The sequence below is a fragment of the Talpa occidentalis genome, unplaced genomic scaffold, assembly GCF_014898055.3.
Source record: "Talpa occidentalis isolate TD23 unplaced genomic scaffold, MPIMG_talOcc4v2.1 talOcc4.6, whole genome shotgun sequence".
Classification (NCBI taxonomy): Eukaryota; Metazoa; Chordata; class Mammalia; order Eulipotyphla; family Talpidae; genus Talpa; species Talpa occidentalis.
The window spans coordinates 122,963,761-122,969,784 of record NW_023604972.1 but is presented as its reverse complement, the minus strand read 5'-3'; positions in this window follow the sequence as shown (position 1 = coordinate 122,969,784).

Here is a 6,024-nt window from a genome sequence, read left to right as displayed (position 1 = left end):
CTTGCCAGGAAATTTGGCCTTAACTGCATCAATTCAGTCTGACTCGGGAGCCCATTCAAAGTAATCATAAGAGCTCTGCCTCTGCATGTGCACTTCCTGCTTCCCCTTACAGTAACTCATTTCCCCTCTGGACACCAGCCGCAGAAGGAGCTCAGTGATTCCGACACAGAGCCGGATTCAGAGTCTCTGGGTTGAGCAAAAGTATTTCCCTGCCCTGAATTTTATTCCCTTTTCCCTGGCGTTTCCAGAAACCAAAATTAAGTCAAACCTTAACCTAATCACCTAGTGATGCTAAGGATACAAACATTCTGCTTTGTGTTAGCAAGAAGGTGGCTCGTCTCAGCCCCCTTTGCCTTCTGAGGTTTTCTTGATGGAAATTGAAGAAATGGAAAATGCCAAGCCTGCCACACTACTCTGAGTAGGCCAGGATGGAGAAAATGATGGTTTCCTTTGTTTTACCTACTACAATCTTACTAATTCAGCCAAAGAGTGAAATGGGCATTCCTAAGCTCTAAGTGATAGTAAATTGAGAATTTGCAAAGTCTTGTCATTAAAAATTGCTTCCATTCACCTATCACTTCATTTACAAGCACTCACCCATTCACTGGCCCTGCCCATGGAAGGCGGGAGAGGCCTCAGGGCAGCGGGGGGAAGGGACACGGGTCTAAAGCTGAGTGGACAAGGGTGGCCCTGTCATGAAGTCCCAGCCCAGAGAAAGCAAGCATGGCAATGAGGTGACAGAGATGCTGGAGAAAGAAAAGAAGCCAGAGGGCTGCTTACAGCTGCCCGCCTCACTCAGCCAAGGGCCTGAGAACCACGACAGTCATCCCCTGAACTGGCCAAGCCAGCCTGGCCACTGTTGCCACTTCCAGAACAGCTGCCTCTAGAGCCCACGTTTATGCAGATAGGATTTGGTGCTGGGGATGGAGTGGGAGTTACTTGTATAATAAAAGCTCTTCAGCTCACAAATGTAGGGGCTCGGGAGTCATGCTTGTTCAGACCTCCCAGATCCCCCCTAGGGGCTCTAACAAGTCCTGTCACCCCCATTTCCTAAGGCTGCCTTCTAGAATGTCCTCACTGATGTGAGGAGCACTCTTTGGCAAATATCCCTGGGAAGGCTGGTGCATAGTGTTGTTTCCCTGGATTTCACTCTTGCTGGGGCTTTTTTTCCTAATAGGCTGAGGAGGGGTAACACCGGGTATTGAGGGTGAGCTAAGGGGTTGTTATTTCTCCAGGAGAAAAGGTCCAGGGGACTGACTCAGTGAGAAGCTCCCTCATCAGGGAGGCCTGAAAAAAGTTTACAGAGAGACCACAAAGCATGAAATGACTCTGAAAGCTAAGCCACTGCTTGGGGAGTTGCCTGAGAGCTGCCCCTGTTTTTACCATCAGGCAGCCGCCACGGCCTGGACCATCTGGCTCAGCGGCTACAAGTCACGGACCTCTGACTTTCAGCTGCACTGAGACTTTCTGGGGGCAGTGGGGGTGGGAGAGGTTTCAATTCTTTCATCTATTAGAGTGGTTCTCAATCCTGACTGCATCTGAAAATAAAACCAGGGAGCTTCTAAATATATCAGGGTTTGGATACCCGCCCAGACCAATTCAGTCGAATTCTCTAGCCCGGCCTTGGCACCAATAGTTTTTAAAAAGTTCCCCAAGATGATTATAATGAGCAGCCAGGGTTAGAAACCTCCTTTCCTCAAAAGGAATAATTAATAATCGTCGCGAGCATGATAGATAAGCTTCAGTCAGAAGTTGGCACTCAAAGAGAATTTTATTCCTATGTTGGTCACACACACACTTAAGTTCACACAGGCAAGCCAGCCCCAAGTTCCCAAAGTACCTTTTTTTTTAAGATTTTATTTATTTATTATTTATTTATACAAGCACTGGGTACAGTCAGAAGCCCTGGAGGGTGAGGGAATTCACCCTCCTCCAGTGGCCGGGGAGAAGCCGGGGATCGAACCGGCACTGCAAAGGCTGCGGGCACGCTGCAAAGGCTGCGGGCAGCTTCGTACAGCCTCGCAACCCAGAGCTCAACCGCTGCGCCACCGGGGAGGCCCCCAAAGTACCTTTGACTGAAGACAGTAGCCACGACGTGTCTTAGCCAGGCCTTCCATCTAGGTGGAAGTCCTCCGGCCATGGAAGTCTCTAGGCTTGAGGGCCCTCAGTGAGGATGGTGATGCAGGGTGTTAAGCTTGTGCAGCTGTCAGAGAGCAGGTCACCTGGTCTCGGTCTCGGGGAGCAGAGCCGGGGAGTGCAGGTCGGTTCATGGTGTGCTGAATCGGGGAGCTGGGAGGGAGGAGAGGTTTCAGCTGGAGAGCGAGTCTGAGTCCAAAGGAGGCAGCGAGCTGGACTCCAGAAGAGCAGCCTCCCAAAAGTCCTTTGCTGAGAGCCAGTTTTTAGGACTGCTCTGAGTCTGCTTCAGGTAGCGGCTCCTTTTATACCTTCTTATCAGGCTCAGGTTCAGGCACCATCTGCTTTACCAGTCTCTCAGTACGTGGCCTCAGCTAAAAGATCTTTACCAATACTCAGTACGTGGCCTCAGCTACCTTCACTCACAGTGCTCGCAGGCACCTTAATATTTTTTGTTTTACTTTTAAACTTTATATGTTCGTTACAATAATAATATAGTATCTTTAAATTACCGAGCACTTGTCATGCACCAGCCAAGTTCTTCTCTGTTTTAGCTCACTGACTTTTCTTAGCAAATCTACTATCACCATCTTTTAGTTGAGGAAATAGAGGCCCAGAGAGGTAAAGTGATTTGTCTGGTGTTACACAGCTAGGAAGGGGTCATGGGGCTTTGCTTCTGTCAATCCTCCTGCCTTCCTTCAGCGAATAAGGGGAAGAAAAATGACAGGCAGAGCTGTGACCATCCACAGTGACCATCCATTGTGACCATCCACAGTGACTTCAGGAGGCCTGCCTAAAAGAATTAGGGCAAAGGGCCTCCCCTGGTGGCGCAGCGGTTGAGCACTGGGCTGAGAGGCTGCCCGCAGCCTCTGCAATGCCAGTTCATTCCCGGCCACCGGAGAGGGTCCCACCAAAAAAAAAAAAAAAAAAAAAAAAATCAGGGCAAAGAGCTATGAGTTAAATTGCATCACCCCAAAAGATGTTCAAGTCTTAACTCCCGCACCCATGAATATGACTTAATTTGAAAATGGAGTCTTTGTAGGTAATCAAGTTAATATGAGGTCATTAGGGTGAGCCCTAATCAGCTATACTATATCCTGCTAAAGAGGAGAAACCTGGACACAACACACACACCCCGGGGAAAACACCATATTAAGAGAGCGCCAGGGACAGGGCAATGCTTTTACAAATTGCCCAAGACCAAAGCTCGCTAGCAAACCACCAGAGGCAAGGAGAAATGCCTGGGACAGACCCTCTCACAGCCCTTGGAAGGAACTAATCTTGCTGACGTCTTGAACTCAGACTTTTAGCCTCCACAACTGTGAGTTAGCAAATTCCTTTGTTTAAATCACCCAATTTATGGCCTTTGTTATGGCAGCTCCAGCAAACTCATGCAGAGAGCTTCTAGGAAAGCTTAAAAAAAACCAAAAACCAAAAAACAACAACTTCCAGATCCTATTGTCTCGCTGATAAGGAGATAGCAGCCTGAAATGAAAGGTTTAGCCAATTACTCGAGTTTATGGGTGGAGGGTAGCAAATCAGGCCCAGAGAAGCATCCCCAGCCTCACTTTGGTTTCGGTACCTGCCCATTAAATGCATTTTAAGCTTTGGCTGATTATTAAATCTTACTTGGGACTAACAGGTCATGTATATATGCTCCTTTGTGTCCAGTTGTTCAAAGATGTGAATTAGAGTCAGGCCTTATTTCTTGCCTATGGGTTGAATATTAAAAACATCTAGAGTCTGTCCCAGGCAAACTCTGGGATAGAGCTGAAGTCTAGAGTCCCACACAGCTGCATCTGGAGGTGAAAGGTCACAAAGATGCCTGGGCTCCTCCAGCTGGTAAGATGCACTGGGGTGATCACTGCATTGTGCTTGCTGAGCCCCCACAGACCCAACCAGGATGTTGACACAACCACCAGCCACCACATGAGGAGTAGAGGTACAGGCATGATTACATGTGAAAACTCTGTGAGTTAGCTCTGTATGCTAGAAGCAAATATTTGCTTAACTTTAAAAATGAAGCTGTTATGAGATGTATAGGAGCTCTGTGGCCTCCCCCACAGCGCTCTGCTGCGGCCTTGGCCATAAGGAGATCAGCTCTGGTCTGGCAAGGGACAGTCAAGAACTGTGTTGGGTTGAAGGTGTCTTTATATCCGCGCCAGCTTAGTGGGCAGCTGAAGAAGACGTCTGTTTGCAGGATTTTCAGAGCAGTCCCTCCTACCTCTTACCACTGAAAAATCTCCCTGTGCTCAGCTCAGTGAACTCTTGAGATTCTAAAGTCAAGACTTGATTATTTCATCGAAACCAATTAAAGATTTATTAAAATGCAAATAAATTTCAAATGCTCCCTGAGATGAGGTCCTTTAGCTGTATTTGGTCACTTATATATTGGTGTTGAAGATTCCTGGTGTTTAGATCCTTTCCAGTGAAGTTTCTTTTGGAGAAAATTAAACAAAAGGAGCATAGTGTATTCAGAAAGGAGACATTGTCAATATTAGCTATTGTCCTTTGAAGAAAAATAGAATCGTACTTGACATAAATATGAGGCAAAATCAAGAAGGGAAGTTGGTTGACTCAGGAGGATGTTGTGACCTTGATGCTTTAGTGACTGACCTTCATTTAGCAAGGACAAGAAACCCATCACCAAGGTTCCAAGAATGGATCACGGCTTCCCTGGTGGTGCAGGGGGTTAAGTAGCAGCACTGTGTGGCTATCTGTAGTGCAGGTTCAATCCCCAGCCAGGGAGGTGACCACATAGTGCATGTTTGTCCACTGCTCCCCTCAGCAGTGTATTTCAGTCAGTCTGCCTGTTCTGCTCCCCACTCTGTCTCTAATGTGTCCCCTCACCCCCATCCCTTCACCCCCCCACCCCAGTCCCTCTCCCCACACATCTGGCCTATACCCCAATTCTTGCATGCATAAATAAATAAATCTTTAAAATTAAAAAAAAAAAAAGAATGAATCAGTCCCTGTGGCTAAATTAAAGCTGTCAGAAACTTAAACACCAATATTCAAAAGCAAAATAAAAATAACTTTTAGACCTGAAAAATATAGTAGTTACCAGAGGGATGTAGGGGAAGGGAGTGGTACTATTTGGCAGAGGGTGAGTGAGGTATATGCACATTTTGAGGTGTGAAAGTTGTACTCTCAAAATTATATAGTTATGTAAATGAATAGCAAGTCAATATGATTGCAAGAGTAAATAAATAAATTTGAATTTGAATCTATACATTTGAATTTACACATTTGAATCTATGCAGTTAAAATGAAAAAAAACCTCTCAAGTGAATTATGCAGGCTATACATGTTTGCTGGACAACAAATTCTCTCTGTAGAAAATCTACATGGGATCGAATTTCTAATCAGAGATGTGTGATAAGCATTAAAGTGTGTGTGTGTGTGTGTGTGTGTGTGTGTGAATTTTGGGGATAATATTAATAATATCAAAAGTTTTTGTCAGTCAAGGGCCAAATAGATAAACAGAAACTACAACAGGTATCTGACAAAGAGAATTTAATACGAGGAATGGGTTAAACACAGATCATAACAGCAGAAAGCAACAATCTCCTAAGCCTGGGAGGACAAAGCTAAAAGGTTAGTGTTATGAACTGTTAGAAGCTGGAGTAAGAGTCCTTGCAGAGCTGGCATTCAGGCTGAGCAGGAGCTGCTGTCCAAGTGTCCCTGGCAAGTTTGTCAGCTAATTCTAGTAGCAGAGACAGATGCTATCACAGTTACCACGTGAAGGGTTATTGCTCAGATGACACAAAAATAGTAAGCAAAGGGAACTAGCAAGTGTCTTTTGTGATCCCTCTAGCCATCTTCCACCCTCCACCATCATCTCCTGGTTGACACAGGACAATTGTAACTTGCAGAGTCCTGGCCAGAGTA